Here is an 11132-nt window from a genome sequence, read left to right on the forward strand (position 1 = left end):
GAAGAAGAAGAAGAAGAGGAGGAGGAGGAGGAGGAGGAGGAGGAGGAGGAGAGGCTGGCCATGAGCACACACACACACACAGAGAGAGAGAGAGAGAGAGAGAGAGAGAGAGAGAGAGAGAGAGAGAGAGAGAGAGAGAGAGAGAGAGAGAGAGAGAGAGAGAGAAACGGGAAGAGGGGGAAAGGGTGAGAGGACAGAGTGGGAGCAAGAAGACAAGAGAAAAAGAGAGCAGAGGGAACTAGCAGCCCCTTCTATAGTGAGTCAGGCACACCTGCCAGAGCTTAGACAAAATGCTAGCACTTCTTGCATTCAAATTTTGTAATTATGAATAGGCCTGCTATAAACAACCATATTCTATTGCTGTATGGACATTGTTTTCAACCTCCTTTTTGACTATTGAATGTGATTGGTGATTATAAGGTAAGAGTCTGGCTAGTGTTGTAAGAACCTAAAGTGTTTTCTAAATTTGCTGGGCTAGCTGTAGCTAAAAAGGGGACTTGTTGAACTGACATGAAGCCAGGACAATGCACTGGCCAGATATCCCTTGCAGGAGGAGGCAGGGGAATGTTTGCAGACTTTTGGCAGAAAATCTGCCTTCACACTGCAACAAGTATTTTCTTGGCAGAAGTCATGTTCTTCACATTTATCTTAGGCAAAGGCGAATGGTTCAATTAGTAACATATGAACGACTGCTCTTTGTCCAGTAAGAAAACAGACAACCATTAGTAGACTGTTGTCTTACACACTACGCATTTTGTAATCATAGCTGCTACAGTATAATAGGGCTAAGAATAAAGAGACTGCATTCTGCTTAGCAAATAAGCTGAGACCTTTGGGATTCTTCATTTCAGTGTCCATGGTATCCTATACCTTAATATTTCTCAGGCAGCAGAGAATGAAATTTACACACCCATGTCTTGTTCTATATACATGCCAATATTTTTGATTGCCAATTTTGAGTTTGGGACATAATGACAATTATGTAGAATTATATCATCACTACATCAATTTTTATAATCCAAAGAATATACAGTATTTAGAATTTGTTCATATGTTTATTTTTTCATTTGTATATCTTCTTTGTTGAGCAACCTGTTTATGAGTTTTCTTCTTTTGACAACAGATTGTTCATTTTTTCATTATGCATTTTGAGGGGTCATTGTATAGCTTAGATAATAGTTCTTATCATTCATTGCTTTTTTAAAATGTTTTAACCCAATCGGTGATTTAGTTTTCATGTCTTTCACAGAGTAGAAGTTCTAAAAATTTTGGTAAGTTTTTTTAATCAATAATTTTCTCAAGGATCATATTATTGTTGTGCTTCAAATTATGATAGTCACTGTCATCAAATTACTTCCCTACATTCACTTGTAGAAGTCTTACAGTAGGTATTTAAAATTTATACCCATGATCTATTTTGAGTTGTTTTTTCGATAAAATTGTTGCCTAAGCTTTGTTATGATTGTGCAGCCTGTGTCTAGATTCAATTTTCCTCACATGTGAATATGAAGCTCCTACAATATCTATTGCACAGTAGTAGATGCCAATACTCTATTTCATTAGGTGTACTCTGGATCAAAGGTCACTTGATTAGGTGGCTTTATATCTACATTATTTGTTGCTATTTTACTATGCATAATTACTTGTCTTTTTTCCAACAAAAACTATGCAATTTCAGTTATTATACCTTCATAATTGTTGGGTAGTGTTAATTTTCTAATACTATTATTTTTTGCTTTAATAACATTTTTATTGGATATCTTATTTACATTTCAAATGTTATCCCCTTTCCCCATTTTCCACTATACCCAGAAACCCCCTAACCCATATCTCTTCCTCCTGCTTCTATGAGGATGAGTCTCTACCCACCCACACATTGCCTTCTCCCAGCCTTCAAATTCCCCCACACTGGGGTATCCAGTTTTCACAGGACCAAGGAACTCCTCTCCCACATATGCCTAACAAGGCCATTTTCCCTTACATATACAGCTGGAGCCATGGGTCCATTCTTATGTGCTCCCAGGCTGGTGGTTTAGACCCTGGAAGCTCTGGTTGGTTGGTAATATTGCTCTCTCCATGGGGCCACAAACCCTGTCAGCTTCTTCGGTCTTCTCTTTAACCACTCCATTGGAAACCCCATGATCAGTTCAATGGTTAGCTGTGAGCATCCATCTCTGAATATGTCAGGCTCTGGTAGAACTCTAAGGAGAAAGCTATATTAGGCTCCTGTCAGCATGCACTTCCTGGCATCCACATCAGCATCTACATTTGGTGACTGCACATGGGATGGATATTCAGGTGGAACAGTCTCCAGAAGACATCACCTTGTCTCTGCTCCACTCTTTGTCTTCATATTTCCTCCTGTGAGTATTTTGTCCCCCCTTCTAAGAAGCACTGAAGCATCCACACTTTGGGTCTTCCTTCTTTTTGGACTTCATGTGATCTGTTGTATCTTGTGTATTGTGAGCTTTTGGGCTAATATCCAATTATCAGGGAGTGCATACCTTGTATGTTCTTTTTGATTCAGTTACCTCACTCAGGATGATATCTTCCAGTTCCATCCATTTGCCTAAGAATTTCACGAATTCACTGTTTCTAACAGGAGAGTAATACTCCATTGTGTAAATATACCACATTTTTTGAATCCATTCCTCAGTTGAAAGGCATCTGCATTCTTTCCAGCTTCTGGCTATTATAAATAAGGCTGCTATGAATAAAGTAGAGCATATGTCCCTGTTATATGTTGGAGCATCTTCTGGGTATATGCCCAGGAGTGGTATAGCTCGGTCCTCAGGTAATGCTATGTCCAATTTTCTAAGGACATGCCAAATTGATTTCCAGAGTAGTTCACCATCTTGCAATCCCACTAACATGGAGGAGTGTTCCTCTTTTTCCACATCCTCGCCAGCAACTACTATCACTTGAGTTTTTGATCTTAGCCATTCTGACTGGTGTGAGGTGGAATCTCAGGGTTGTTTTGATTAGCATTTCCCTGATGACTAAGGATGTTGAACATTTCTTTAGGTGCTTCTCTGTGGATCCACTTCCAGATGGGTCCCATGAGGATCTCTGAACTGGCTGAGGAGAGGATGCGAACAGCGGCTGCCTGGCTTCCTCTGTCCATGGGCGGTCCTGGAGGGATGGAGAACAGACAGGGAGAGTCCACTACTGCCCCTGCCACCAACCGCATCTCAGCGTCTCAGCAGCAGTGGAGAGGGAAGAGTATTACAGCTCTTTGAAAAGTGTTATAGCTCTTTGAAGTGCCCTAGTGAGACACTGGCTGGCCGGTGAAGAGGGGAGGGACCGTGACAGAAGCTCTCAGACAACAGGAAGAATCTTGCACACCTTTACTTCTGAGTTTTGCCCATATAAACAGTTTTGGGGTGGGTTAAAGTTTGGCAGCAAGTAATCCCTATTGGCTTGGTCTGAGAGCTTGGGAATGCCTTATCTGTATGATGGTACTACTCCTACGTGATCAATGACCATGGACCTCTCTGTGGGAGGGACTGTGGAGAGCTGAAGCTGAGAGAGTCAGAGGCCTAGGAAGAGCTTGAATCTCCTTCCATCCCAGTGGTTTTATCCAAACCAGGGTGCAGGGGTTCTAAAGCTCTTCTACCAGGCATCCGACCTTTTCTCATAGCTCACTCTCCACAACTCCCCCTTTTTCTTTTATAAAGGAGAGGTGTCATCAAAATAAGTGTCTCCTATGTTGGGAACAGTTTGATACTGAACCAAGACCTGATTGGTAGTCACTTTTGCAATGCTACTCATCTGTTGCTTTAAAAACTGAATGAGGCAGGGTGCCAGGAGAAGTAAGGCTCCAATGGCTAGTATGGGGCGAAGGAGGGGAGGAATCCAAGCCATCAAGGGGTTAGAGTACCAAGGGGTAGGGGTGTTGGGAGCATAGCATGCCCGGAGGTTCTCCCGGAGCTCCATGAGCATTTGTACATCTTGTTCTACCAGCCCAGATTCATTGACATAGAAGCAATATTCCTCCCCCAGCAAAACACAAGTCCCCCCATGTTCAGCAGTCAACAAGTCCAGGGCCCTCCGGTTTTGGAGAGCCGCTCCTGCTAAAGAGGTTATCTGGCATTGAAGGGATTCAAGGCTGTCCGTAGTAGAGGCCATTGCCTGGTCAAGCTTGTCCTGGAAGTCGCCAGCCAGATGTTGTGTTTGGACAAGGGCTCCTCCAGCAGTTCCAGTAGTACCAAGCGAAACAGCGAGGCCTAGTCCAATGAACAGAGGGATGAAGAGTTCTCTATTCTTTCGGCTTCCTCCCAACTGCAAGGGGAGTTCTTTGGGTTCATAGAGATAAACCTGGGGTACAACAATCACGGAGGTGCAGGAGCCCTGAAAATGAGGGTTGACACAGGCACCTGTAGTAATCCCTATTGGCTTGGTCTGAGAGCTTGGGAATGCCTCATCTGCATGATGGTGCTACTACCACGTGATCAATGACCATGGCCTCTTTGTGGGAAGGACTGTGTAGGGCTGAGGCTGTGAGAGTCAGAGGCTTAGGAAGAGCTCGAATCTCCTTCCATCCCAATGGTTTTATCCAAACCAGGGTGAAGGGGTTCTAAAGCTCTTCTACCAGGCATCCGGCCTTTTCTCATAGCGCACTGCCCCACATTTCTTGGCCATTCGAGTTTCCTCAGTTGAATATTCGTTTAGCTCTGTACCCCATTTTTAATGGGATTGTTTGGTTGTCTATAATCTAATTTCTTTAATATATATATGTATATATATATATATACACACACACACACACACACACACACATAATATTAGCCCTCTATCAGATGTAAGATTGGTAAAGATCTTTTCCAATCTGTTGTTTGCTGTTTTGTCCTATTGATAGTGCCCTTTGCCTTTCAGAAGCTTGGAATTTTATGAGGTCTCATTTGTCAATTCTTGATCTTAGAGCATAAGCCATTGGTGTTCTGTTCAGGAACTTTTTTCCTGTGCCCAAGTATTCAAAGTTCTTCCCCACCTTCTCTTCTATTAGTTTCAGTGTATCTGGTTTTATGTGAAGGCCCTTTATCTATTTGGACTTGAGCTTTGTACAAGGAGATAAGAATGGATTGATTTGCATTCTTCAGCATGCAGACCTCCAGTTGAACCATCACCATTTGTTGAAAATGCTGTCTGCCTTTATATGTTACTTGAACTTTTTCCCTTACTGTTTTTAGTATTTTTTGTTTGTTTTGTTCATTTGATGTTTTGATTATTATGTGATGGGAGGAATTTCTTTTCTATTCTAGTCTATTTGGAGTTCTCTAGGCTTCTTGTATGTTCGTGGATATCTCTTTCTTTAGGTTAGGAAAGTTTACCTTTATAATTTTTTGAAGATATTTACTGGCTCTTTAAGTTGGGAATCTTCACACTCATCTATACCTATTATCCTTAGGTTTGGTCTTTTCATTGGGTCCTGGATTTCCTGGATGTTTTGGGTTAGGAACTTTTTGCATTTTGAATTTTGCATTTTCTTTGACAGTTGTGTCAATGTTTTCCATGGTATCTTCTACACCTGAGATTTTGTCTTCTTTCTCTTATATTCTGTTGGTAATGCTTGTGTCTATGACTCCTAATCTCTTTCCTAGGTTTTCTATCTTCAGGGTAGTCTCCCTTTGAGAGTTCTTTAGTGTTTCTACTGCCCTTTTTAGATCCTGGATGGTTTAGTTTAATTCCTTCACCTGTTTGATTGTTATTATGAAGGGTTTTTTGCATTTTCTCTTTAATGGCTTCCACCTGATTACCTGTGTTCTTCTGTATTTATTTAAGGGAATTATCTATGTCCTTCTTAAAGTCCTCTATCATCATCAAGAGAAGTGATTTTAATTCTGAATGCTACTTTTCTGATGTGATGGGGTGTCCAGTACTTGCTATGGTGGGAAAACTGGGTTCTAATGATGTCAAGTAACTTTGGATTCTGTTGCTTATGTTCTTGTGCTTGTCTTTTGCCACCTTTTTATTTCTAGTGTTACCTGCACTCACTGTCTCTGACTAGAGCCTCTCTTTCCAGTTATCTTGCTTGTGTCAGAACTCCTCAGAGTCCAGATGTCTCTGTGATCTTGTGATCCTGAGCTCCTTGGTGGAAGAGCTCCTGGGACTCAGGCTGCCTCTGGGATCCTGAAATCCTGCTGCTCTGAGTTCAGTGGTTCCTCTAGGATGGCTCAGGATATGGTGTCTTTACAGGAGCAGACCAGCTAGTTGTCTGCCCTATACAAAAGGACCATTTTCTAATATTTTTATTGTCCTTCAACATCGTGTTGAATATTCTGGGCCTTTTCTCTATTATTTGTCTGTCTGTCTACTTGTCATTTGTATATAGGAGGGCTACCAATTTTGTGAGTTAATTTTGTATCGAGCTACTGTACTGAAATTGCTTTTTAGCTGTAGAAACATCTCAGTGAAACTTAAGGTTATTTATCTATACAATCCTATCACCCTCAGACAAGAATACTTAACTTCTTCCTTTCCTATTTGCATACGCTTGATTTCCTACAGTTTTCTTATTGTACTGGGTAAGACTTCTAAGAGTATATTGAATAGATATGAATAGGGGGGACAATCTTGTCTTCTTCTTGTCTTATAATGTTAACTAGCTCCATCATTGTTTGTTTGTTTGTTCAGTTTTTGTCTAGATTGCCTGTTGGTTGTTGAGAATGTGGTATTGAAGGTTCTGACTCTCAGTATGTGAAGGTCAATACGTATATAAGTTGTAGTAGTACTTCTTTTCTGAATTTGGGTACCCTTATGTTTATTACATAGATGTGAAAAAATTGCAAAGTCAGGTAAGCTGGGTAAGGTGACATGTATATTTAATTCTTTAAGGCAGAGGCATGCATATCTCTGAACTTGAGGCCAGCATGGTCTACTAATTGAGTTCTAGTATGTCTGATACTACCCAGAGAAACCAGGGCAAATCTAAATAAACAAACAAAAATCATACACACACACGCACACACACATTATGAGGGGAGAGAGAGAGAGAGAGAGAGAGAGAGAGAAAGAGAGAGAGGGAACAAAAAGTGAGCAACAAAATAATTGGGATAATGAAAACTAATAAAATCTTTCAATATCTTTATGGTGAATTTTTCTTTTGATGAGTTTGCTTTATTTTTTTTCTCTATCACTCCTGATTAATATTGGTTTAAAATATATTTTGTCAGATATCAAAAACTACTATAATAGCCTAATTCATAGATATTTTCTTTAGAATATCTTTTTCCTTCTATTTTATCCTGACTTAATGTCTATCCTTGATGTTAAAGTGTGTTTCTTGGATGAAACAGGAGGATGGATTCTGTGTTTGTATCCATTCTGTTAACCTGCGACTTTTTATTGAAAAATTAAGATCACTGATGCTAAAAGATATCAATGAGCAGTGTTTTTCCATTCCTTGTTGTTGTTGCTGCTATTGTTGTTGTTGTGGTGGTGGTATGTGTATGTGTGTGTTCCTGTGTCTGTCTGTATTTTTCCTCTTATGACTTGCTGGTCTAAGATCATCTGTTGTTTTTTTTTTTTTTGAGTTTTCATGGGTTTTGTTAAGATCTTTACATTGGAGTTTTCTTTCTAACTCCTATTGTCAGGCTGGTTTTGTAGATAGATTTTCCTTAAATTTGGTTTTATCATGCACTGTCTTATTTCCTCCATCCTTTGTGACTAAAAGTTCTTCTGAGTATAATACTCTGGTTTGGCCTCTGTGGTCTCTTAGAGTCTGTAGAGTGTTTGTCATTTAGACTCTGTAAGGTCTTTTGTTTGTACTTCAGCTATGTTTCAATACTCAGGGGCTTGCTGTGGTAGGTTTGCTGGTTTCTAGTGGAGACTCACTGTCCTGACTAGTGGTGTATTTTTGAGCTTACATCTAGGCACCTCGGTTTGAGAAGGTTAGAATTCTAGGTGCTGATATTCTGTCATGTATTAATTGGGTCTATGTTTTGGTCCTTGTTTTCTGTTTACTTTGTTTCTTAAGGGTGTGTAGTGGTTATGTACTGCCTGGTAGTAAACTCTGAGATCCTTATAGATGTGATCATTAGTGGTTCCACATGAATTCCTAGATACGGAGAGCTGACACCTAGAAGTGGGGATGGTCTGGGGACTGGGGACAGGAAAGGTCTGAGGGAATCCACAGAGGTTTCCGAGAAAATACCTATTGAAGTTGGTTCCTGGGATAACAGAACAATTAGGGCTGAAGGTTTAAAATCTGCGTGATGGGGCATTTGTGGATGGTCTGCTATACAGATCAGGGTGATAATAGGATAATAAATTAGGAGAGGTGAATACTTACAGATAGCCTACCTGTTTCCCTGGTCCTTAAAGCAGATGCATTCCCAGGGGATGCCTGCTGGTGTTGGAGGCCTGCTGGAGTTGGGAGCTGGGATAAGGCAATGAGCATGTCAAAGAAAATTTTGAGCAGATCATCTTTGTAATCCACTGGAATTGGGAGTGGGGCTGGGTGACAGGGAAGGAAAGAAGGCTGCATCAGGTGATCTGGTGTAGGGATGGGTATAGGACTAAGATATTGGATTTGGAGAGTGGAGAAAGATGTGAAGTTCTGCAATCAGCCTACCAACTTCCATGGCTCAGGTATCAGTCAGTCATATTCCAGGTTAAGTGTCTCAATTATTAGTTCATTTTTACATTTTCTGTGTGTGTATGTGTGTGTGTGTATGTGTGTGTGTGTATGTGTGTGTGTGTATGTGTGTGTGTGTGTATGTGTGTGTGCTTGTTGGACAAATGTTCTCTTCTAATAAGCTCAAAGTCATTGAAATCATCCTGTCTCAGAGTCTCATGTGCTGAGATAGAAGGCTAACATATTTATAAACCAACTTTCTGGGCCATTTTGAACCCTTTCTTGAATTCATTAGATATGTTTTAATTGGTTCATTTATTTTTGGTGTGATCTACTGTTTAAGAAATAGATCTTTTAATGTTTTTCAGTGATACATGACTAGAATTGATGGAATAGATTTCAGAAGTTTAATATTTCTGTATTTTAAAAATAATCTCTGGAATTCTTCCATTTGAAGTTGTCAGAAAAACTTCTTCCTTAATTAGTCATGTAAATATTTTATAATTTTACTATTATTTGTTTACTCTAGCTTTTCTTTTCAATTAATATTGATTTTTCTCTCTATTCACACTTATTCATTTTATTAAATAAATCAAATTATGTATATTATATAGACATAGTTTCTGTTTTTATAGATTCACTGTGAACTGTTCAAATGATTTCTATTTAATGGTAGCCAGAACCCATTTATCACTGAGTAGTCTGTCTTGTGTTTGAAGATATGAAATCATTTATCTCAGACACTACAAAAACCAATAAAAATGTACCACTACCTCTGGGGTCTTTAACTTATTTCATATTTATATTTATCAGAGGTAATACTGTTATAATCAAATTAAACTATAAATAAATATATATGTGGAGATTCTTCTTTTTATTTCCTAACTAGCCTTGAATATATTTGCATGAGTTCCATTCTATATATTAAAATTAATTTCCTTGAAATAAATGTTTTAAAATGATGTTGGTTATGATTTTATTGAATGCATGCATTATTTGAAAGGAAATAGAGTATTTAATATTGCATTTTTTGATTCATGAGTGAGTTATTTTAATATCTCAAATTGGTTTTGGAAATATGTGTACCTTCTTCTGTCTAGAAAGTATACATTTATTGGTTTGATACTATTGCTTAGATTTATTAGGAGGTATGTATTTTTCTATTGACTTTTAATAACAACAGCGTGTAAATGAATTACTTTCAAATGCTGGTCTATCTTTATACCCATAAAGAGCTCAGTGATTGAATTTAATATTTAATGGATTATTTCAAGTAGCTCACCTTATCTTCAGTGAATATTTATTGTTCATTTCTAATCTTAAACCCCAACATAGCCATTTTTTCCTTTTTTCTTTTCCTTTTAAAATAAGCCTAACTAATGTCAATAATTCAAAAATTGTCATTTTAGTAATCCAAGTGATGTTTTCTTATGTTATGTTTTGCTAGAAATTGTAATAGAAATCTCTAATTGGTAGCTTTTCTGTGAGTCTGCTTTTCAATGACTAACCATTATTATTTTTTGATCATTTATCATATATAGTTCTAAATTACTTTTTTAATATTAATATCTAGTATATATTGAACTGATTTTCTGGGATTAGTCTGCTTGATGATGTTTCATTAATAAATGTGTGTTGGATTCAACTTGGTAATATGTCATTTATTATATTTGCTAGCACTTTTGATTATAATATTATTTACATTTTGTTTTGTAGATTGAGTTTAATATTCATTGCAGATGGGTTGTGTAGATTTACCACAATTTTTAAATTATGGAAGAAAATGTGTTCAATATTCATTTTTTAACATAAAAGTTATATATCAAAAGCCAATTTTGAATATAAATATGTTTCTCTTTACATTTTATTTCTTTTAGCTACAAGGAAGTTTTTCTTAAGATTCTAAAATACTGCTGTTTGATTTGTTTTTCATTGAATTATTCTAATATTGAGAAATTTTTAATTGAAAAGAATCCATACAATATATTTTGATTTCCTTTTTCTCTCCCTAGGCTACTCCCCAATCTTATTTATCTCCCCACTAATCTAATTCCACACTGTCACAAAAATCAAACACACAATTCAAACTATAGAAGCAAAAGATTATTAAGATAAAAAATACTCAAAGAAATATGAGACAAAACTTCTACAAAAATACCATTGAGTTTATTTTGTGTTGGCTAACTTTCCTGGCCATGAGCCTTCCATTAATTATAGTATTTAATAGGACTCTATTGAAAAAGCTAATTTCTCTTTTGCAAGTGGTATCAACTTGGAAGCTACTCTGTACACTACCAGAGGACAAAGATAATCTCTTCACTAGAATGATGGTGTCTTTTCTTTAGTTTATTAATTTGATGAGGTCTCATTTATTAATCATTGATCTTACTGCCTGTGCTATTATTCATAAAGTGTGTGTGTTAAGCATATTCTCTACTTTCTCATCTAACAGATTCAGGTAATCAAATCTTATATTAAATTCTGTTATCCATTTGGAGTTGAAGTTTGTGTACAACTATAATGTTCAGTATCATTCTTCTACACACTTCTGTCTTCT

The sequence above is a fragment of the Grammomys surdaster genome, unplaced genomic scaffold (assembly GCF_004785775.1).
Source record: "Grammomys surdaster isolate TR1022 unplaced genomic scaffold, NIH_TR_1.0 97, whole genome shotgun sequence".
Lineage (NCBI taxonomy): Eukaryota > Metazoa > Chordata > Mammalia > Rodentia > Muridae > Grammomys > Grammomys surdaster.